The sequence below is a fragment of the Sminthopsis crassicaudata genome, chromosome 2, assembly GCF_048593235.1.
Source record: "Sminthopsis crassicaudata isolate SCR6 chromosome 2, ASM4859323v1, whole genome shotgun sequence".
NCBI lineage: Eukaryota > Metazoa > Chordata > Mammalia > Dasyuromorphia > Dasyuridae > Sminthopsis > Sminthopsis crassicaudata.
The window spans coordinates 20,412,629-20,437,525 of record NC_133618.1 but is presented as its reverse complement, the minus strand read 5'-3'; the positions used below and the strand labels follow the sequence as shown (position 1 = coordinate 20,437,525).

General features: G+C 37.7%; 4 pseudogenes; all 4 read right to left on the bottom strand.

Moving 5' to 3' along the window:
- Positions 1–2,413: 2,413 nt before the first annotated feature.
- On the bottom strand, positions 2,414–2,998 carry LOC141553121 (RNA polymerase II subunit A C-terminal domain phosphatase SSU72 pseudogene; annotated as a pseudogene).
- Positions 2,999–15,380: 12,382 nt separating this feature from the next.
- LOC141553120 (RNA polymerase II subunit A C-terminal domain phosphatase SSU72 pseudogene) lies at positions 15,381–15,962 on the bottom strand (annotated as a pseudogene).
- Positions 15,963–19,452: 3,490 nt separating this feature from the next.
- Positions 19,453–19,977, bottom strand: LOC141552584 (RNA polymerase II subunit A C-terminal domain phosphatase SSU72 pseudogene; annotated as a pseudogene).
- Positions 19,978–23,624: 3,647 nt separating this feature from the next.
- Positions 23,625–24,149, bottom strand: LOC141552583 (RNA polymerase II subunit A C-terminal domain phosphatase SSU72 pseudogene; annotated as a pseudogene).
- Positions 24,150–24,897: the final 748 nt, after the last annotated feature.

Here is a 24,897-nt window from a genome sequence, read left to right as displayed (position 1 = left end):
ACTGCTTTGTAACTAAAGCAGAGAATCCAATTTATGGTACAGCCCTCCCTGAAAATTTTCCACCCTTGGAGACCACCCACTCCTTGTTCTGCTCATTGTGCTAGCATATGGTTCTGCCTTCCTGACTGCTCTGGCCTGCTCCCACTGATCAGGACAGACTTTTTCTAGTAATCTTCTAGATTATCTTTGGCTGATAATCTGTAGTACTCCCAATATTCCTGGATTTCACAAGTCAAGCATTATTTCTGAGGCTGAATTTGGTAATTAGTAGTGAGGGTAGTAGGGAAGCTTAGAATGACATGTGAGCCTTCTCAAACGGGGAAAAATTTTTACATTCATGAGTTCTAATTAAGGCCTCATTTGACAAACCCAGAGAAAATTGACTCAAATTTCAAGCCATACTTCAATTAACAAATGTTCAGATATGAACATACAATTTTCAGAAGAAGAATTTAAAAACATTTCTAATTATATGAAAATGTGCACTAAATCATTTTTGATCAAAGAAATCCTAATTAAGACAAGTCAGTTGTACCACTATATACGTCTCAGACTAGCTAAAATGGCAGGAAAGATGATGATGAATGTGGGAGGGAAAGTGGGAAAACAGGGACAGTAATATATTCTGATGTATTTGTGAACTCTAGCCATTCTGGAGAACAATCCAAAACTATGCCCCAGGACTATCAAACTGTATATATTCTACATAGCTTTTAATTCAGGGTCTACTGGATCTTTTGGATCCTACAGGGACTGTATGCCAATGTGAGCATAAAGTAGGGAAAAAATAGTTATAGTAGAACTTTTTATGGTGGCAAGAAATTGGAAACTGAGTACATGCTGCAGAATCTTAGGATGGCTGAATAAGTTATGGTATATAAATGTTAGGGAGTATTATTATTCAATAAGAAACCATCAGCAGCATGATTTCAGAGAGGCATGAAGAGATTTACATGAACTTATACTAAGTGAAGTAAGCAGAACCATTTCACACAGCAACAACAAGATTATCTGATGATTGATTCTGATGGACAATTCAACAGGAAGGTGATTCAGACCAGTTCAAACAGTCTGGTGAGAGCCATTAGCAACTAAAGAGAGTATTATGTGGCCATAGTGTAGATAACAGCATTGTATTTACATGTGTTGGGGTGTTTGCTTACATTTTATTTTCTTTCTCAATATTCTTCCATTGTTAATCTGATTTGTCTTTGGCAGCATGATAATTGTGGACATATGTAGAGAAGAATGGCACATGTTTAATGTAGATTCCATTGTATGTCATAGAGAGAGGGATTTGAGAGATAGAAGGGGGAAAAAATTTGGAACACAGCATTTTACATGTTTGAATGCTGAAGAGTACATATGAATGCATTTTGAAAATAAAAATCTTTAAAAATGAAATTAATTAAAAAAAAGAAATTGATCTAATCAGCAATCATTATCAGAAAGGCAAAAATCAATCAATAAGTGAAATATCCTTGTTGTTCATAATGTGGCTTTTAATTCAATTGCTACCTTACAAATTACAAAGGAATAAAATAATTAAATCTTTGTGTGTATGTGTGAATGTATATATAAGTATGTAAGAGGAGCAAAAACATTGGTATGGAAATAATTCAGTCAAGAAACATTTACATTTAAATGTTAATAATATATATTTAGATCTTTTTTTTTTTTTTTTTTTTTTTTTTTTTCCTGAATATATCCCTTCTGTCTCATCTACTTCCAAATTCATCCCTCCTTAGAAAGGATCCAGCTTCAGACAAAAGTACTATTTGATCCAAATGTTGTTATAGCAGAGGGCAGCCTGGGGAGATTTTTTTTTTCTTTTTGTTCAGATTCCAAGTTTGCACAGAGTAATTATTTCATAAATCTTTCTATACTCCAGGAAATTACTTTTTTTTTTTTTTTTTTTTTTTTTTTTTAAGAAAAGACACAGCTAAGGAAAGGAATAAGTTTATAAAATAGAAAATAAATATTTATTAAAAGAAAAAAAAACATTACAATCAATAGCAGAGAAAAGTAAGATGATAAAAACAAACAACATGAAGGGAATAAAAAGTATTAAGGAAAGGAATGTTGGAAACTGTTTTTCTGGAAGAGGAGAGAATCATCAAAAAATTTGACACACGTGATACTTTCAAGCAAGAAGCAAAGCAATTTGAGCTTCAGTAAAATCAGATTGTGTGGAGAACAATCTTCCTACTTTCCTCCTCCAATTCTGGTAAGGTTTCATGAGTCTTGGTTTTCACATCTTCTGACTAGTGTATACACTGACAGGCTCCTCCAGTGGCTTTGAACCCTTTGTCCTGATTGTCCACATAAATCCCATGGATTGGCTGCAAAGTATCCTGGTTTCTAGAATAGACCTAGACTTCTTTCAACTCTGAAGAAAAAGCCAGTTTGGGCATCAGTAAAAACAGAGTGTATGGAGCAAAGTCCTATCACTTGTGTCCTCTAATTTCAGTAATAGTTTATCTATCTCAGTTTCCAAATCTTCCATCTGCTGTATATACTGACAGAGCTTACAGATGAGAAAAGCCCCTAGAGTGGCTTCTTCTTCATTGTCCTCAATTTCCACATTAATGATATGAACTGGCCTCAGACTCTTCTGATCTCTGAAAGTTAAATGTTCTAGTACCTTGTCATAGACTCTCTCTTCACAGGTAAAGATGAGATCAAACTCATCCCTGCAATTCTGGAACCTCTCTGGCCGGGGTTTGATTCTCTTATTTCTGCTCAACATGTTCAAAATCCCATTCTTTGTATAGAGCTCTTGGTTCTTCTTAACAAGATCATTGTACATCTGATTATAGGTCGTTTTGTAATCATAGACATTAGGCTGGTGTGCTGTGGGTCCTGGAAGTTTTATATAATTTCCAGCTCCAAAAGATCTGACTCGGAATCCTCTTTTTTTGAGGATATGGTGAGCCTCCATGCTCTGGTTCTGGTTACTAGAGCACACCACAGCCACTTTCAGGGGAGAAGAGGGCATGATAGTAGTGAGAGCACCTGGAATGCCAAGCTTGGGGAAAGCAGCAGGAAAAAAGGAGGCTGTGGTAACCAGTGGGCAGCTAAAGCTACAGCCTCAGCTGGGCAAGCAGAATGGAGCTGCCCCTGTAACCAGGCTGAATAAATAGGTACCTTTTGTTGAGACCTTCCTGACTGGAGGGATAAAGTTGGGGAAAGCAGCAGCTAAAAGGAGACTCAGGGAAGTAGTGGAGAGCTAAAGCCACAGCTTCAGCTGTAAGCAGAATGAAGCTGCACTTGCAGAGAGGCTGTATAAATAGTGCTTTGAGTTGACACCTTCCCGATCTCATTCTGAAAGACTACAAAAGCTTAGGCCTCAAACAAATGAAGAGATGTTGAGGTGTGAAGTGTGAAGTGTGAACTCAGGCTGCTTGAGTCAATTGTGTTTGTTATGATGTTATCACTTGCTGACTCAAAGGATAGATTATTTCTTGAAAGTTAACACTTTGCAACTTTTGTCCTTGTAACCTGGAGGCCATCAGACTCTGGCACTGAAAGGCTTAGATCATGTATTTGTAACAGTGCCCAGAGGAATTAGAATGTAAACCTTATGTTTCAATTTAATTTCTTTTTTTCTGTTTTTTTTTTTTTTTTTTTTTTGGAATTTTATAGATTTAGATAATTGCTCAGAGAAGATTTCCATAGACTTCAACAGACTGATAAAGGTGTCACTGAAAAGCAAAAGGTTAACAATTCTTGATTTAGATCTTCCATGTACCCTAAATGATTTCCTTTCTATCAACAGATTGTCTAAGAAGACTTCAACACCAAAATAGATGAGAGAAACAAGAGAAATTGCATTGACAGAACAATGTGCTCACATCAATAGGGATAAATGTTGTTCTTTGTATTTGGTTTTGGTTGTTTGTCCTTCATAATCAATGAATATCCTGGAAGTCATACAAGTGAGCTGCATTTAAGTGAGTTTTGAGGAGTGTCCAATCTCACTTTCTCTTCTAGAACTACATCTACCCAGTGCTATAGTGTAGATCCATACAAAAGGAGATAACCCTGGAGGTCTGAAGTTATGGTGAGGTAATGGGTTTGGCATCCAAGAAGTTTTCCAAGTCCATCATGGTTGACCAGCTCCTAAGGAAATTCTAGAAATGATGGTCTGGTAGTTGTTTATCTGTTTTTGTTTTCAGAAATAAGTTGAATGAGATGACATATGAGATCTTTCTCCTCTAGGAAAACAACTTGAAAGCTACTTCAGAAGAGGGACATCATTTTAATTTGGTATAGGAACAGGAGTTAATGTATGAATTAATGATCATATGAATTATGGCTTCAATGGTTAGTGTTGGATGAGATAGATGAGAACACTTAAGCCCTGCCTCTGGGAAAAGTTTGAATTCTCTTTAGAATTTGCATGGCTTCAAAATCTTGGCTTTTCTTATTGAAGAAGCCATTGTGGATTCCTCAACTTCCATTTAATGAAGATCAGCTGGACACACTCACTCCCTTCACATATGTCCTCCATTCCTATCAAACTGCCCCCAATTTGAACTTCCTTGATTTCTTTTATTGCATTAATTTTGGATTTCTTCCACCATGAAAATTTTATCTTTACTCCCCTTACATGGTGCCTTCCCCCTTGCACCTTTTCTTTTGTGTTCCCATTCAGCCTGAAATTCCTACATTTTTGGTTTGCATTCTATCCCTAGTGCTTATGCATTGGTGTATATTAGATTATTAATAAATATTTATTTGCTCCTGAGATCCAATGTTATTTTTTCATGAACTCCATCATGGGAAACACACTACTATATTTTATTCCCAGATTTGTCTCTTGCTAATGGAAGATCATAGATATTTTACTTGATGTCACTAGTTCTGTTTCTTCAAAAATTGTATATATTGTAAAAATTATCACATTCTGAGAGCGATAATAGTTTATGATTTTGTAATTATTTTAAGAATTTACTGCATTTAAAATATATGTACATGTGATTCTATAATGTATGCATTTCATGTATATATCAAGAATTATCCAAAAAATCAGAAAATATCTCAACATTTATATCAATAAACTAAATCTTTAATCTGTGTATCTTTTATCCATCAGTTTGTTCCAATATTATTACCAAAACAATCATGTTCACCTTTATTTATTTTTATATTTGCATGTGTGTTTATGCATGTGTGTACACAAAGTAATTTAATACATAGATTGCATGAATTTGAGTAAATCATACCTGGTTTACAATGAAACCTCTTATTCTTACTAGCTGTATAAGTGTGGAAAATTTTATGAAACTTTGAGCCTAGTTTCTTCATGTAAAAAATAATTCTTTTAGAATGAGCTAGTCTCTCTAGCTCCCTTTTGTTTCACTTTCTTTGATAATGAGATCCTATGGTATTTAAGAATTTTCTTGAAAGCATTTTATAAAATGATAAATGCATATATGTACATATATTCATTCTCTAATGCAAAATGAACATAGGAATGATTCTCAACTATGTTAAAAGTATTTGCATGTAAATTTGTCAAGAAAATGAAAATATTTATACTTGGAATCTTCTCATTTGGGATCAGGAAGAGCTAGATTCATATTCTGCCAGCAACACTAGCATTTTATCACAGATAAAGCACCTCAAACCCTTTTAGCTTTCAGAATCAGTTTATTCAGATGTTCATTAAAGTTTGTTTGTTTCTTTTCTCTCCCCCCAGGCCAGGGCTATCATCACAGAACCTGTCCACATTTCCATCTTGACACATATATTTGAAGAGAAAATTTTGACAATATGATCAAGCAAATATTGCTAGCATCAATTATTCCCAAATTATTATTACTTCTCCTTCTCCTTTTTCTCCTCTCCTTCACCTCTTCCCTTCCATCTCTCCTTCCTCACCCTCCCCCTGCTACTTCTCCCTCTTCCCTTTCATTCCCCTTATGCTTTTTTTCCTCCATCCCCTCCCTCTCCTTGTGCTCTTCTTTCTCTCTTCTCTTTTTCTATCCTCCCCCAAATGCTCCCCTTCTTTTGGCTCACTCTTCCCACCTTAGTCCTTTTCCCTTTCTCTCCTTCTTCCCCTTCTTATCTTATTTCCCATTCTCCCCAATCTCCTCAATTCTTTTACTCCTCTCTTCTCCCCTGTTTCTTCTCTCTCTTCTTTCTTCCTTTCTTGTTCTCTTCCTCCCTTTCCTTCCTCTTCTTTTCCTTATATTCCCTTCTACCTCTCCTTGTTGCTATCCTCCCTCTCTTTCTTCTTCCTCCCTTTCAGCCCTTTCCTTTTCTCTCTCTTTTCCTCTCCCTTGGATCTCCCCCCCCCCAGCTTATATTTCTGTTACCTTTCCTTTTCCTCTTTTTCATCTGCTCCTCCTCCTCTTCCATGTCCTGTCCTCCACTTCCTTTTTTCTTCTCCTTCTCCCTCTCTTCAGTTTTTCTCTTTTTTCCCTTCTCCTCCTACTTGGCTTCCTTCTCCTTTTCCTTCTTTTTTTTTTTTTTTTTTTTTTTTTTTTTCCCAATATGGAAAGGAATATAAGCTTTATAAAAATGTCCTGTATTTAAATTTGTTTTTTTTTTAATTGTTTTTTTTTTGTTTTGTTTTATTGGGTTTTTTTTTTTTTTTGCCATAAATCATTTAGCAAATGCAGCCCAAATGTTGCACTGGGCCTTAAATCAAAGAGACCTAATATAATAACTTAATATATGTGTGACTATGGGCAACTCACTTAGTAACTTTTTAAAATTCTTATCTGTAATATGAAGATAAGAAAAATACACACTTTCAACTGTTATGGAATTATCAAATAAGATAATAATTAAAAAGAGCCTAACACATGTAAATGTGTGACACAAATGTTAGTATTATTATTTTTAATCTTGGAGAATTTGTATTTGTAAAGTATTTGAACATATGTGTTAAAATCTTGCAAACTTGAATTAAAGGATTGTTCTGCCTCTAAAATTGGAAATTTCAGGAAGAAATGTATCATTATTTTTTCTCACTTCATCCATGGTTTCATGAATTTTATTTTTATAAAGAATTTACATATGACAACTATGACTGGTCTAGTAGTGCCAGACTGAAAACTATATTATAAAACAGTAGTCATCAAAATTATTTGGAACTATTTAAGAAATAGGTTCACAGGAGAAAATAGTCAATATCCATAGCAATTTAGTGTTTGACAAAACCAAAGATCCCAGATTTGGTGATAAGAACTCACTTTGATAAGAAGCCTCTCCACCTCAATTTTACCTTTTTGGGTGGAGTGACTGGGGGGGGAAGGGCAGTGACACCATAAGCACCACCCAAGAAGCTTTGTCCACACCCTATGACACAATTACAAAGGGAAGTAATTAAAGCTAAAATTGTGGGAATACTGGAATTAGTTGTAGAAGGCTGGAACTCTGGAAAAGTCTATTTGAAACAAGGTGTTAACTCAGTGGAATTGATGAAATAATGGTTTTCTAATTCATATATATCTAGAATGCTATAGTGATATAATTACATTAGTTTGATAAAATGAAATAATCACTCTAGATTGGCTTATACTTGTTATATTATAATGATGTAATTGTAATGGGGTACTGCAACTGGGGACAAAGTCAGCCTCAGATAGAGACTAGTTGAAACTGGCAATCTATCAGACTACTGAGGAGATTGGATCAGTCTAAGACTGGGTCAGACTATGACAGAAAGCCAGTCTAAACATTAGATTTTCATGCCCAAACATGGGGTTCTAGGTAAAGTCCTAAAGAAATCAGCTCAATTTTCATCAGAAATGCAGGGCCTTACAAAGCAGGCCAAAAATCAGCTTGACTGATTGTAATGCCCAAGAAACTGAGCAAAATAGAGATTAGAGAGTATTCAATTTAGAATTTATTAAATGGGGAGATTTCCTGGAACCAATGGATCCATGGTTGTTCCCAGGGCTGAATGAGACTATCATCTCAAAGAATCCAGCACCAATATCAGATACACAAGATTCTTTATAGGGTAATAAGAACAATTTCATAATGAGGGAGGTACCTGGATGGGGCTGAACTAATGGGGGGAGGCACCTAAGATGACATAATGGGAAGTACTGGAGAGGCTCCTGATATTCTAATGACATCTAATGGATAAAGACCTTTATCCCAACAAACTTGAAGAGGGAATAAGGATAGCCTAAGGTCTAAGATATAAGACCTTTATCCTAACATTAAAAGGGAATGGTTATAACCTAAGGCAAAGTAACTGAATAGGACAATTAGGGAAACTGGGTCAGGACTTTAAAAGAGAACTTTGGCACAACATTCCATACTTTCTCTCTTCTAACTATTCAGATCTTTGAATTACCTTCCTCTAGAAGGTCTTAATTTTGACCAATCCTATGTGAAGTAAACCAAACAAAAACCAAAATAAAGCTAGAACAATGCAAGGACTTATGGCAAGGGCAAGTCTTTCCCTGTTAACCCCAGTGTTAATTAGCAATACAAAAAGCTCCTTATTACAATCATGTCAGGTCCTCTGCAGTTGGGAAGCATATGGACAGTTCACTGTGAGTTAGGTCTGTGGTCATTTGTGCATTTGACTCAGCCTCTGCTTACAGAGCTATCATACTGCCCATTCAGAGGGCAAACCTCTCCAAGGTAGAAGGGTAAGGCTTGGAGTAGCTCTACCTGTTCCTGCCCAGAGGAACAGACAGGGCTGCAGAAAGGATCAGAATTCTGAGCAGATTATGATTTAAAGAGACAAGGAAGTGTGAGGAGAAAGAAGAAGTGGGGATGGTCCTGATAAATCCTAGCATTAGACAATGATGCTCCTTTAGATGGGATCAAAAGGCAGTGTGGCACAGTACACACAAATACCTTTTATACATGGGCTATGATGCACAATTCTCAAGATCTGAACATGGGAAGACAGGATCCTTTTTGGCAAGGGACTTCCAGAGAGACTTGTCAATGCTTTTCATGTGGCAAAGTAGAGCATGTGAAAACTCAAATGTTGGCAGTGAAGACAGGATGGGAGAACAAGACCCAAAACCCGATGTCCAAAATGCAACAGAGCCTTCTATTTGGCATCAGAATGTAGATTGATTCAGGGAAACAGTATGAGGGGCCCAGCCCCAGGGCTCAAGGCAAAAACCACTTGGAGCATGATGGCAGCTAATGTTACACCCAGAGAGTCTTTAGAAGTTCAGTACTCCAACATGATCAATCAGCCAAAAAGCAATCTGATGGGACAAAAGGATTCCATGATATAAATCAGCCAAGAAGCAACTAGATGGGAGAAAGGGATTATAATTGGGGGGAATAGAGTTGTATGCAGCTGGGACTACTGAATTATCCCCTGGACAGGTGAACACTATAGCAATTGCTGTCTTCAGGAAGCCAGGAGTCTCTTTTGTCTCAGGCCATAAAGCCTATTCCTGCCTTTTGAAGTGAAGTGAACAACGTAGGTGTTTGGAATTGATTAATGGGTAGTGCTGATGATATCATTGCCTCTCCTACTCCTCCTTCTCCTCCCCAGGCCCACAAAGGTGGAGTTGAGGGAGAAGGGTAAGAAATTGGAAAATTCCCCAAATAAGAATGATCCACATTAGGCCAAATTAAAGTCCAAACCAAGGAAGGGCACTCAATAGAGTCCTTAAGGCATTAATTCACATGGTAAACCAGCAGAAAGCTAAGGAGAATTTCTCCAGCTGATCTCCACAAGACTTCTTCTTCAGCTTTCTTCTCCTTCTCCTTCTCCTTCTCCTTCTCCTTCTCCTTCTCTCCTTCTCCTTCTCCTTCTCCTCCTCCTCCTCCTCCTCCTCCTCCTCCTCCTCCTCCTCCTCCTCCTCCTCCTCCTCCTCCTCCTCCTCCTCCTCCTCCTCCTCCTCCTCCTCCTCCTCCTCCTCCTCCTCCTCCTCCTCCTTCTCCTTCTCCTACTTCTCCTCCATCTCCTTCTCCTTCTCTCCTTCTCCTCCTTCTCCTCCATCTCCTTCTCCTCCTTCTCCTCCTTCTCCTCCTTCTCCTCCTCCTCCTCCTCTCCTCCTCCTCCTCCTCCTCCTCCTCCTCCTCCTCCTCCTCCTCCTCCTCCTCCTCCTCCTCCTCCTCCTCCTCCTCCTCCTCCTCCTCCTCCTCCTCCTCCTCCTCCTCCTCCTCCTCCTCCTCCTCCTCCTCCTCCTCCTCCTCCTCCTCCTCCTCCTCCTCCTCCTCCTCCTCCTCCTCCTCCTCCTCCTCCCTCCTCCTCCTCCTCCTCCTCCTCCTCCTCCTCCTCCTCCTCCTCCTCCTCCTCCTCCTCCTCCTCCTCCTCCTCTCCTCCTCCTCCTCCTCCTCCTCCTCCTCCTCCTCCCTCCTCCTCCTTCTTCTCCTTCTTCTTCTTCTTCTTCTTCTTCTTCTTCTTCTTCTTCTTCTTCTTCTTCTTCTTCTTCTTTTTCCCTTCTCGCTTTCAGCCAATGCATTGAACTTGTTCTGTTCTAGCTGTTATAACCTAGCTTTCTCTCTTTTCTCTATCTTACCCTGTAAGTCACCTTGTAATTCTATTAACTGTTTTTTAATGGTTTGTTATACGATTTCTTATTCTACCTTTAACTCAACTTTGTATTCTCAATCATCTCTTTTAGCTCTAGATTTTTCCTTGGCGGGATATATACTTAATAGTACTAGAGGGTAGCTATATCAGAGCTTGATTATAAACTTCCTGCTGTTCTTCAGAGGTTGGGTTAGGTTCACAAGAGAAAATAGCCAATAGCCATAGCAATTTAGTATGTGACAACCCAAAGACCCCAGATTGGGTGACAAGAACTCACTGTTGCCAAAAACTGCTGGGAAAACAAAACTACTAGCAGAAGGCTGCAACTTTGGAGAAGTATACTTGAAACAAGGTGTTACCTCAGTGGAATTAGAGAATTTGACTTTTGAAGTTTTAAGCCCTAATGATTGGAAATCTCTAGCAAGGACATGTTTAGTATCTGGACAAAACTTGTCCACTTTCTTTCACTGGGTGCAGCTGGTTTTATTAATTATTGAACAAATGGAACTGATATGAATAATCTCATTGAATCCATCAGAATTGATCATCCTATGGTGTTATTGGTGAAGTATATAATGATCTGGTCTTGCTCTTTTCACTCTGAAAATTCATATAAGACTTTCCAGACTTTTTTGAAATCATCCTGTTAGCCATGCCTTAAAGAACAATAATATTCCACAACATTCACATAGCACAATTTATTCAGCCATTCTCCAATTGATGGGCAAGCAGCATTCAGTTTCCAGTTTCTAGCCACTACAAAGAGGGCTGCCACAAAGTCCTTGCCTATATAAGTCCCTTTCCTCTTTAAGATTTTTTTGGGATATGAGCTCAGTAGTAACATTGCTGCATAAAAGGGTATGCCCATTTGTTTTGTGATGTGATTTATCTAGCTCCGAGAGTGCAAGCTTGAGTTCTCCAACCATTATAGTTTTGCTATCTATTTCTTCTTTCAACACTCTTAACATCTCCTTTAGGAAGTTAGATGCTATACCACTTAGTGCATATATGTTTAGTATTGATATTGCTTTATTGTCTATGCTACCCTTTAGCAAGATATATTTTCCTTCCTTATCTCTTTTAATTACATCACTTTTTGCTTGATCTGTGATAAGAATGGCTAGCCCTGCTTTTTTCACTTCACCTGAAACATAATATATTCTCTGTCAGCCTTTTACCTTTACTCTGTTTGTATCTCCCTGCTTTAAATGTGTTTCTTATGAACAACATATTGTAGGGTTCTTACTTTTGATCCAGTCTGCTATTTCCCTCCACTTTATGAGAGAATTCATCACATTCATATTTACATTTAAAATGACTAATTCTGAATTTCCTTCCATCTTATTTCCCCGAGATTATGCTTTTCATGATAGTGATGAGAGCACCTGGATCTAGAAGGTTGGGGAAAGCAGCAGGAAAAAAGGAGGCGGTGGTAACCAGTGGACAGCTAAAGCTACAACCTCAGCTGGGCAAGCAGAATGGAGTTGCACCTGCAGCCAAGAAAAATAAATATGTACCTTTGGTTGAGACCTTCCTGACTGGAGGGACAAGGCTGGGGAAAGCAGCAGCTTGAAGAGACTAGCTTGAGACTTTCCTGACTGGAGGGACAAGGCTGGGGAAAGCAACAGCTTGAGGAGCCTAGGGGATCCTTTGGAGACCTAAAGCCACAGCTTTGGCTATAAGCAGAATGAAGCTGCACTTGCAGCCAGGCTATATATATAGTGCTTTGAGTTGACACCTTCCTGATCTCATTCTGAAAGACTGAAAATCTTAGGCCCCACCCATGTGAAGAGTTGCTGAGGTGTGAATTCAGGCTTCTTGAGTCAGTTGTGTTTATTATGATGTTATCACTTGCTGAGTCAAAGGATAGATTGTTCCTTGAAGGTTAACACTTTGCAACTTAGGTCCTTGTAACCTGGAGGCCAACAGACTCTGGCACTGAAAGACTTCTAAAAGATGTATTTTGATGAATCAGTTTGGGGTAGAAAACTAGAGAATGCATGATTAAACTTGAAATGCTTCAAGATGGGCGTGATGTACTTCTTAGATCAGGTATTTTTAACAGAGCCCAGAGGAATTAGAATGTAAAAATTATTATGTTTCAATTTAATTTCTTTTTTTTTTTATAATTTTATTGATTTAGATAATTGCTCTGAGATGATTTCCATAGACTTTAACAGACTGAAAAATGTGTCACAGAAAACCAAAAGGTTAAAAATTCTTAATTTAGATCTTTTGTGTACCCTAAATGATTTCCTTTCTATCAACAGATTTTCTAACAAGATTTCAACATCAAGTAGATGAGAGAAACAAGAGAAATTGCATTGACAGAACAATGTGCTCACATCAATAGGGATAAATGTTGTTGTTTGTATTTGGTTTTGGTTGTTTGTCCTTCATAATCAATGAATATCCTGGAAGTCATACAAGTGAGCTGCATTTAAGTGAGTTTTGAGGAGTGTCCAATCTCACTTTATCTTCTAGAGCTGCATCTACCCAGTGGTATAGTATAGATCCATACAAAAGCAGATAACCCTGGAGGCTTGAAGTTATGTTGAGGTAATGAGTTTGGCATCCAAGAAGTTTTCCAAGTCCAGCTCCCAAGGAAATTCTAGAAATGATGGTCTGGTCATTGTTTATTTGTTTTTGTTTTCAGAAATAATTTGGATGAGATGACATGTGAGATCTTTCTCCTCCAGGAAAACAACTTGAAAGCCCTTGGAAATATTGGGTTTGCTACAAAAGAGGCCCCCCCCCAGCAGTTCTTCATTAAGGAGAAAGTGTGATAGAGTGGGTGAACATCCCAGAACAACCAGAACAAAGCCTTATTCCTTACCTAGTACTTGTGGCTAGAATTTTATTAGAAGCCATTAAGTAAGCAGTGCAATGATCAGGGATAAGACCTGATAATATAATCACCATTTATACCAATATGCAAATTAATGTATGCCGTGAAACCATCCCAGAGTGGCAAATTTTATTGGCCAGAACTTCAAATTTTACACACAGGTCTCCAATAAAGATAAACCGACTATTACCAAATTGGTGTTGGATTTTTAAAGGCAAGATATATATCAGTACTTTAAGGAACTTCAAGAGCAAGTGAGAAAACATCCAAGTAAGATTTATATCTTGCATGTCCATTGTCACAGTGCACTTCCAGGTCCTATTTTTTTAATGGAATTTCAAAGGCAGATTGCCTTCTAAGCATATTAGCCAGTACTTCTTTATTTCAGGCAGCCTAAGAATCTCATTTTAAACATCATCAGGCTGCTCAAGTTTTACATTTGCAATTTGGGATAACCAAAGGGGAAGCGAGGAGCATAGCAAAAAACTGTACAGTTTGTCTTCCTTTCCCTACTCCTAAACTTTCTCTAGGGAAGAACCCTCGTTGTTTAAGACCCAATGAATTTGGCAAATGGATGTGACCCATTATAAATCTTTTGTTGCTCTGTCTTTTATCTACACTGTAATAGACACCTTTTCAGGATTTACTTTTGCAATACCAGCAGACAAAGAGACTGCCTGATTGATCACGGAATTCATTATACAAGCTTTTGCAATTATGGTTGTGCCAGAAACAAGAAAAACAGATAATGGACCTGCATATACTTATAAACATTTTGATCATATTTGTGCCCAGTATTTTAAATTTTCTGGCATACATTTTAATTTTCAAGGACAGGCAATAGTAAAGAGGAGAAAGAGAGACAAACTACAAAAGAAAGGGGGAGCCACAGATAACCCTAGAGAACTTTTAAATTTAGCTGTATACATGGTGAATTTTTTATTTATTTTTTTGTTTATTTATTTTTTGTTTGTTTATTTATTTATTTATTTATTTATTTGTTTCTTTGTTTATTTATTTATTTATTTGTTTGTTTGTTTATTTATTTATTTATTTATTTATTTTTGTTAGATATACAGTCTCTAGCAGACAGGCAGAATGGGTAGTGTCCAGTGGGAGCAGCTCAACAATCTTTAGATAATTGGCAGGTGAACTGGAGAGATACATAAAGTGGTGAATAGAAGGGGCCAAATAGGTCAACTTCTTGGAGGAAAGGGTTTGCTTGTATCTGTACAGATGGAGAAGGAATCAGATGCGTGCCACTGAGCCTATTCAACTTGAGAGACAGAAGACCCTTGAAACAAAGGAAAAGACCCAAGAAACAACAGTTGGGTTCCATCACTAACAACATGTGCCTCAGGAAAAAAAAAAAAAAAAAAAAAAAGCCAGAATTGATCCAAATGTACTGATGGCAGAGGGCAGCATGGTACGATAGTTTTGTTTTGTTTTGTTTCTTTTTTTTTTTTTCAGATTCCAAGTTTGCACCTAGTAATTATTTCTTATAAGACTTTCCTCACTCCAGGAAATTACTTTTCTTTTTTTTTTTTTTTTTTTTTTTTTTTTAAGAAAAGACACAGCTAAGGAAACAAATAAGTTTGTAAAATAGAAAATAAATATTTATTAAAAGGAAAAAAAAATATATTACAATCAATACCAGTGAAAAGTGAGATGATAAAAACAAACAACATGAAGGGAATAAAAAGTACTAAGGAAAGGAATATTGGAAACTTTTTCTGGAAAAGGAGAGAATCATCAAAAAATTTGACACATGTGATTCTTTCAAGTAAGAAGGAAAGCAATTTGAGCTTCAGTATAATCAGATTGTGTGGAGGACAATGTTCCTACCTTCCTCCTCCAATTCTGGTAACACTTCATGAGTCATCGTTTTCACATCTTCTGTGTATACACTGACAGGCTCCTACAATGGCTTTTAACTCTTTGTCCTGAATGTTCACATAAATCCCATGGACTGGAAGGTTTCTGGCTGCTATCCTGGTTTCTTGAGTAGACCTAGACTTTTTTCAAATCTGAAGAAAAAAGCGAGTTTGGGCATCAGTAAAAACAGAGTGTATGGAGCCAAGTCCTATCACTTGTGTCCTCTAATTTCAGTAACAGTTCATCTATCTCAGTTTCCAAGTCTTCCATCTGCTGTATACACTGACAGAGCTCACAGATGAGAAAGGCTCCTAGACTGGCTTCTTCATTGTCCTTAATTTCCACATTAATGACATGCACTGGCCTCAGGCTCTCTTGATCTCTGGAAAATAAATGTTCTAGTACCTTGTCATAGACTCTCTCTTCACAGGTAAAGATGAGATCAAACTCATCCCTGCAGTTTTGGAAGCTCTCTGGCCGGCGTTTGATTTTCTTCTTTCTTTTCAACATGTTCAAAGCCCCATTCTTGGTATAGAGCTCTTGGTCCTTCTTAAAAAGATCATTGTACATCTGATGATAGGTCATTTTGTAATCATAAACAATAGGCTGGTGTGCTGTGGGTCCAGGTAGACTTACAGAATTTCCTTCTTCAATAGATCTGACTTGGAATCCTCTTTTTTTGAGGATATGGTGAGCCTCCATGCTCCGGTTCTGGTTACTAGAGCACACCACAGCCACTTTCAGGGGAGAAGATGGCATGATAGTGATGAGAGCACCTGGATCTAGAAGGTTGGGGAAAGCAGCAGGAAAAAAGGAGGCTGTGGTAACCAGTGGACAGCTAAAGCTACAACCTCAGCTGGGCAAGCAGAATGGAGTTGCACCTGCAGCCAAGAAAAATAAATATGTACCTTTTGTTGAGACCTTCCTGACTGGAGGGACAAGGCTGGGGAAAGCAGCAGCTTGAAGAGACTAGCTTGAGACTTTCCTGACTAGAGGGACAAGGCTGGGGAAAGCAACAGCTTGAGGAGCCTAGGGGATCCTTTGGAGACCTAAAGCCACAGCTTTGGCTTTAAGCATAATGAAGCTGCACTTGCAGCCAGGCTATATATATAGTGCTTTGAGTTGACACCTTCCTGATCTCATTCTGAAAGACTGAAAATCTTAGGCCCCACCCAAGTGAAGAGTTGTTGAGGTGTCAAGCTGAGGTGTGAACTCAGGCTTCTTGAGTCAGTTGTGTTTATTATGATGTTATCACTTGCTGAATCAAAGGATAGATTGTTCCTTGAAGGTTAACACTTTGCAACTTAGGTCCTTGTAACCTGGAGGCCAACAGACTCTGGCACTGAAAGACTTCTAAAAGATGTATTTTGATGAATCAGTTTGGGGTAGAAAACTAGAGAATGCATGATTAAACTTGAAATGCTTCAAGATGGGCGTGATGTACTTCTTAGATCAAGTATTTTTAACAGAGCCCAGAGGAATTAGAATGTAAAAATTATTATGTTTCAATTTAATTTCTTTTTTTTTTTATAATTTTATTGATTTAGATAATTGCTCTGAGATGATTTCCATAGACTTTAACAGACTGAAAAATGTGTCACAGAAAACCAAAAGGTTAAAAATTCTTGATTTAGATCTTTTGTGTACCCTAAATGATTTCCTTTCTATCAACAGATTTTCTAACAAGATTTCAACATCAAGTAGATGAGAGAAACAAGAGAAATTGCATTGACAGAACAATGTGCTCACATCAATAGGGATAAATGTTGTTGTTTGTATTTGGTTTTGGTTGTTTGTCCTTCATAATCAATGAATATCCTGGAAGTCATACCAGTGAGCTGCATTTAAATGAGTTTTGAGGAGTGTCCAATCTCACTTTCTCTTCTAGAACTACATGTACCCAGTGGTATAGTATAGATCCATACAAAAGCAGATAACCCTGGAGGCTTGAAGTTATGTTGAGGTAATGAGTTTGGCATCCAAGAAGTTTTCCAAGTCCAGCTCCCAAGGAAATTCTAGAAATGATGGTCTGGTCATTGTTTATTTGTTTTTGTTTTCAGAAATAAGTTGGATGAGATGACATGTGAGATCTTTCTCCTCCAGGAAAACAACTTGAAAGCCCTTGGAAATGTTGGGTTTGCTACAAAAAAGGCCCCCCCAAACAGCTGTTCTTCATTAAGGAGAAAGTGTGATAGAGTGGGTGAACAACCAGAACAACCAGAACAAAGCCTTATTCCTTACCAATACTTGTGGCTAGAATTTTATTAGAAGCCATTAAGTAAGCAGTGCAATTATAAGGGATAAGACCTGATAATATATACACCATTTATACCAATACGCAAATTAATGTATGCCGTGAAACCATCCCAGAGTGGCAAATTTTATTGGCCAGAACTTCAAATTTTACACACAGGTCTCCAATAAAGATAAACCGACTATTACCTAATTGGTGTTGGATTTTTAAAGGCAAGATATATATCAGTACTTTAAGGAACTTCAAGAGCAAGTGAGAAAACATCCAAGTAAGATTTATATCTTGCATGTCCATTGTCACAGTGCACTTCCAGGTCCTAATTTTTAATGGAATTTCAAAGGCAGATTGCCTTCTATGCATATTAGCCAGTACTACTTTATTTCAGGCAGCCTAAGAATCTCATTTTAAACATCATCAGGCTGCTCAAGTATTACATTTGCTATTTGGGATAACCAAAGGGGAAGCTAGGAGCATAGCAAAAAACTGTACAGTTTGTCTTCCTTTCCCTACTCCTAAACTTTCTCTAGGGAAGAACCCTCCTTGTTTAAGACCCAATGAATTTGGCAAATGGATGTGACCCATTATAAATCTTGGTGCTCTGTCTTTTATCTACATTGTAATAGACACCTTTTCAGGATTTACTTTTGCAATACCAGCAGACAAAGAGACTGCCTGAGTGATCACGGAATTCATTATACAAGCTTTTGCAATTATGGGTGTACCAGAAACAAGAAAAACAGATAATAGACCTGCATATACTTATAAACATTTTGATCATCTTTGTGCCCAGTATTTTAAATTTTCTGGCATACATTTTAAATTTTCAAGGACAGGCAATAGTAAAGAGGAGAAAGAGAGACAAACTACAAAAGAAAGGGGGAGCCACAGATAAACCTAGAGAACTTTTAAATTTAGCTGTATACATGATTAATTTTTTATTTATTTTTTTGTTTATTTATTTATTTATTTGTTTGTTTGTTTATTTGTTTATTTATTTATTTATTTATTTATTTTTTTGTTAAATATGCAGTCTCTAGCAGACAGGTCATATAACCCACAGAATGGGTAGTGTCCAGTGGGAGCAGCTCAACAATCTTTAGATAATTGGCAGGTGAACTGGAGAGATACATAAAGTGGTGAATAGAAGGGGCAAAATAGGTCAATTGCTTGGAGGAAAGGGTTTGCTTGTATCTGTACAGATGGAGAAGGAATCAGATGCGTGCCACTGAGCCTATTCAACTTGAGAGACAGAAGACCCTTGAAACAAAGGGAAAGACCCAAGAAACAACAGTTGGGTTCCATCACTAACAACATGTGCCTCAGGAAAAAAAAAAAAAAAAAAAAAGCCAGAATTGACCCAAATGTGCTGATGGCAGAGGGCAGCATGGTACGATAGTTTTGTTTTGTTTTGTTTCTTTTTTTTTTTTTTTCAGATTCCAAGTTTGAACCTAGTAATTATTTCTTATAAGACTTTCCTCACTCCAGGAAATTACTTTTTTTTTTTTTTTTTTAAGAAAATACACAGCTAAAGAAACAAGTGTGTAAAATAGAAAATAAATATTTATTAAAAGAAAAAAAAAAACATTACAATCAATACCAGAGAAAAGTGAGATGATAAAAACAAACAACATGAAGGGAATAAAAAGTACTAAGGAAAGGAATATTGGAAACTTTTTCTGGAAAAGGAGAGAATCATCAAAAAATTTGACACATGTGATTCTTTCAAGTAAGAAGGAAAGCAATTTGAGCTTCAGTAAAATCAGATTGTGTGAAGGACAATGTTCCTACTTTCCTCCTCCAATTCTGGTAACACTTCATGAGTCTTGGTTTTCACATCTTCTGTGTATACACTGACAGGCTCCTACAATGGCTTTTAACTCTTTGTCCTGAATGTTCACATAAATCCCATGGAATGGCTGGTTTCTGGCTGGTATCCTGGTTTCTTGAGTAGACCTAGACTTTTTTCAAATCTGAAGAAAAAAGCGAGTTTGGGCATCAGTAAAAACAGAGTGTATGGAGCCAAGTCCTATCACTTGTGTCCTCTAATTTCAGTAACAGTTCATCTATCTCAGTTTCCAAGTCTTCCATCTGCTGTATACACTGATAGAGCTCACAGATGAGAAAGGCTCCTAGACTGGCTTCTTCATTGTCCTTAATTTCCACATTAATGACATGCACTGGCCTCAGACTCTCTTGATCTCTGGAAAATAAATGTTCTAGTACCTTGTCATAGACTCTCTCTTCACAGGTAAAGATGACATCAAACTCATCCCTGCAGTTTTGGAAGCTCTCTGGCCGGCGTTTGTTTTTCTTCTTTCTTTTCAACATGTTCAAAGCCCCATTCTTGGTATAGAGCTCTTGGTCCTTCTTAAAAAGATCATTGTACATCTGATGATAGGTCATTTTGTAATCATAAACAATAGGCTGGTGTGCTGTGGGTCCAGGTAGACTTACAGAATTTCCTTCTTCAATAGATCTGACTTGGAATCCTCTTTGTTTGAGGATATGGTGAGCCTCCATGCTCCGGTTCTGGTTACTAGAGCACACCACAGCCACTTTCAGGGGAGAAGAGGGCATGATAGTGATGAGAGCACCTGGATCTAGAAGGTTGGGGAAAGCAGCAGGGAAAAAGGAGGCGGTGGTAACCAGTGGACAGCTAAAGCTACAACCTCAGCTGGGCAAGCAGAATGGAGTTGCACCTGCAGCCAAGAAAAATAAATATGTACCTTTTGTTGAGACCTTCCTGACTGGAGGGACAAGGCTGGGGAAAGCAGCAGCTTGAAGAGACTAGCTTGAGACTTTCCTGACTGGAGGGACAAGGCTGGGGAAACCAACAGCTTGAGGAGCCTAGGCGATCCTTTGGAGACCTAAAGCCACAGCTTTGGCTGTAAGCAGAATGAAGCTGCACTTGCAGCCAGGCTATATATATAGTGCTTTGAGTTGACACCTTCCTGATCTCATTCTGAAAGACTGAAAATCTTAGGCCCCACCCAAGTGAAGAGTTGCTGAGGTGTCAAGCTGAGGTATGAACTCAGGCTTCTTGAGTCAGTTGTGTTTATTATGATGTTATCACTTGCTGAGTCAAAGGATAGATTGTTCCTTGAAGGTTAACACTTTGCAACTTAGGTCCTTGTAACCTGGAGGCCAACAGACTCTGGCACTGAAAGACTTCTAAAAGATGAATTTTGATGAATCAGTTTGGGGTAGAAAACTAGAGAATGCATGATTAAACTTGAAATGCTTCAAGATGGGCATGATGTACTTCTTAGATCAGGTATTTTTAACAGAGCCCAGAGGAATTAGAATGTAAAAATTATTATGTTTCAATTTAATTTCTTTTTTTTTTTATAATTTTATTGATTTAGATAATTGCTCTGAGATGATTTCCATAGACTTTAACAGACTGAAAAATGTGTCACAGAAAACCAAAAGGTTAAAAATTCTTGATTTAGATCTTTTGTGTACCCTAAATGATTTCCTTTCTATCAACAGATTTTCTAACAAGATTTCAACATCAAGTAGATGAGAGAAACAAGAGAAATTGCATTGACAGAACAATGTGCTCACATCAATAGGGATAAATGTTGTTGTTTGTATTTGGTTTTGGTTGTTTGTCCTTCATAATCAATGAATATCCTGGAAGTCATACAAGTGAGCTGCATTTAAGTGAGTTTTGAGGAGTGTCCAATCTCACTTTCTCTTCTAGAGCTGCATCTACCCAGTGGTATAGTATAGATCCATACAAAAGCAGATAACCCTGGAGGCTTGAAGTTATGTTGAGGTAATGACTTTGGCATCCAAGAAGTTTTCCAAGTCCAGCTCCCAAGGAAATTCAAGAAATGATGGTCTGGTCATTGTTTATTTGTTTTTCTTTTCAGAAATAAGTTGGATGAGATGGCATGTGAGATCTTTCTCCTCCAGGAAAACAACTTGAAAGCCCTTGGAAATATTGGGTTTGCTACAAAAGAGCCCCCCCCACCAGCAGTTCTTCATTAAGGAGAAAGTGTGATAGAGTGGGTGAACATCCCAGAACAACCAGAACAAAGCCTTATTCCTTACCAATACTTGTGGCTAGAATTTTATTAGAAGCCATTAAGTAATCAGTGCAATTATCAGGGATAAGACCTGATAATATATACACCATTTATACCAATACGCAAATTAATGTATGCCGTGAAACCATCCCAGAGTGGCAAATTTTATTGGCCAGAACTTCAAATTTTACACTCAGGTCTCCAATAAAGATAAACCGACTATTACCTAATTGGTGTTGGATTTTTAAAGGCAAGATATATATCAGTACTTTAAGGAACTTCAAGAGCAAGGGAGAAAACATCCAAGTAAGATTTATATCTTGCATGTCCATTGTCACAGTGCACTTCCAGGTCCTATTTTTTTAATGGAATTTCAAAGGCACATTGCCTTCTAAGCATATTAGCCAGTACTACTTTATTTCAGGCAGCCTAAGAATCTCATTTTAAACATCATCAGGCTGCTCAAGTTTTACATTTGCAATTTGGGATAACCAAAGGGGAAGCTAGGAGCATAGCAAAAAACTGTACAGTTTGTCTTCCTTTCCCTACTCCTACACTTTCTCTAGGGAAGAACCCTCGTTGTTTAAGACCCAATGAATTTGGCAAATGGATGTGACCCATTATAAATCTTTTGGTGCTCTGTCTTTTATCTACATTGTAATAGACACCTTTTCAGGATTTACTTTTGCAATACCAGCAGACAAAGAGACTGCCTGAGTGATCACGGAATTCATTATACAAGCTTTTGCAATTATGGGTGTGCCAGAAACAAGAAAAACAGATAATGGACCTGCATATACTTATAAACATTTTGATCATCTTTGTGCCCAGTATTTTAAATTTTCTGGCATACATTTTAAATTTTCAAGGACAGGCAATAGTAAAGAGGAGAAAGAGAGACAAACTACAAAAGAAAGGGGGAGCCACAGATAACCATAGAGAACTTTTAAATTTAGCTGTATACATGATTAACTTTTTATTTATTTTTTTGTTTGTTTATTTATTTATTTATTTATTTATTCATTCATTCATTTATTTATTTATTTATTTATTTATTTATTTATTTATTTATTTATTTATTTATTTATTTATTTATTTATTTATTTATTTATTTATTTTTGTTAGATATGCAGACTCTAGCAGACAGGTCATATAACCCACAGAATGGGTAGTGTCCAGTGGGAGCAGCTCAACAATCTTTAGATAATTGGCAGGTGAACTGGAGAGATACATAAAGTGGTGAATAGAAGGGGCCAAATAGGTCAACTTCTTGGAGGAAAGGGTTTGCTTGTATCTGTACAGATGGAGAAGGAATCAGATGCGTGCCACTGAGCCTATTCAACTTGAGAGACAGAAGACCCTTGAAACAAAGGAAAAGACCCAAGAAACAACAGTTGGGTTCCATCACTAACAACATGTGCCTCAGGAAAAAAAAAAAAAAAAAAGCCAGAATTGACCCAAATGTGCTGATGGCAGAGGGCAGCATGGTACGATAGTTTTGTTTTGTTTTGTTTCTTTTTTTTTTTTCAGATTCCAAGTTTGCACCTAGTAATTATTTCTTATAAGACTTTCCTCACTCCAGGAAATTACTTTTTTTTTTTTTTTTTTTTTTTTTTTAAGAAAAGACACAGCTAAGGAAACAAATAAGTTTGTAAAATAGAAAATAAATACTTATTAAAAGGAAAAAAAAAACATTACAATCAATACCAGAGAAAAGTGAGATGATAAAAACAAACAACATGAAGGGAATAAAAAGTACTAAGGAAAGGAATATTGGAAACTTTTTCTGGAAAAGGAGAGAATCATCAAAAAATTTGACACATGTGATTCTTTCAAGTAAGAAGGAAAGCAATTTGAGCTTCAGTAAAATCAGATTGTGTGGAGGACAATGTTCCTACTTTCCTCCTCCAATTCTGGTAACACTTCATGAGTCTTGGTTTTCACATCTTCTGTGTATACACTGACAGTATACACTGTCAGTGTATACACTGACAGGCTCCTACAATGGCTTTTAACTCTTTGTCCTGAATGTTCACATAAATCCCATGGAATGGCTGGTTTCTGGCTGGTATCCTGGTTTCTTGAGTAGACCTAGACTTTTTTCAAATCTGAAGAAAAAAGCGAGTTTGGGCATCAGTAAAAACAGAGTGTATGGAGCCAAGTCCTATCACTTGTGTCCTCTAATTTCAGTAACAGTTCATCTATCTCAGTTTCCAAGTCTTCCATCTGCTGTATACACTGATAGAGCTCACAGATGAGAAAGGCTCCTAGACTGGCTTCTTCATTGTCCTTAATTTCCACATTAATGACATGCACTGGCCTCAGACTCTCTTGATCTCTGGAAAATAAATGTTCTAGTACCTTGTCATAGACTCTCTCTTCACAGGTAAAGATGACATCAAACTCATCCTTGCAGTTTTGGAAGCTCTCTGGCCGGCGTTTGTTTTTCTTCTTTCTTTTCAACATGTTCAAAGCCCCATTCTTGGTATAGAGCTCTTGGTCCTTCTTAAAAAGATCATTGTACATCTGATGATAGGTCATTTTGTAATCATAAACAATAGGCTGGTGTGCTGTGGGTCCAGGTAGACTTACAGAATTTCCTTCTTCAATAGATCTGACTTGGAATCCTCTTTGTTTGAGGATATGGTGAGCCTCCATGCTCCGGTTCTGGTTACTAGAGCACACCACAGCCACTTTCAGGGGAGAAGAGGGCATGATAGTGATGAGAGCACCTGGATCTAGAAGGTTGGGGAAAGCAGCAGGGAAAAAGGAGGCGGTGGTAACCAGTGGACAGCTAAAGCTACAACCTCAGCTGGGCAAGCAGAATGGAGTTGCACCTGCAGCCAAGAAAAATAAATATGTACCTTTTGTTGAGACCTTCCTGACTGGAGGGACAAGGCTGGGGAAAGCAGCAGCTTGAAGAGACTAGCTTGAGACTTTCCTGACTGGAGGGACAAGGCTGGGGAAACCAACAGCTTGAGGAGCCTAGGCGATCCTTTGGAGACCTAAAGCCACAGCTTTGGCTGTAAGCAGAATGAAGCTGCACTTGCAGCCAGGCTATATATATAGTGCTTTGAGTTGACACCTTCCTGATCTCATTCTGAAAGACTGAAAATCTTAGGCCCCACCCAAGTGAAGAGTTGCTGAGGTGTCAAGCTGAGGTGTGAACTCAGGCTTCTTGAGTCAGTTGTGTTTATTATGATGTTATCACTTGCTGAGTCAAAGGATAGATTGTTCCTTGAAGGTTAACACTTTGCAACTTAGGTCCTTGTAACCTGGAGGCCAACAGACTCTAGCACTGAAAGACTTCCAAAAGATGAATTTTGATGAATCAGTTTGGGGTAGAAAACTAGAGAATGCATGATTAAACTTGAAATGCTTCAAGATGGGCATGATGTACTTCTTA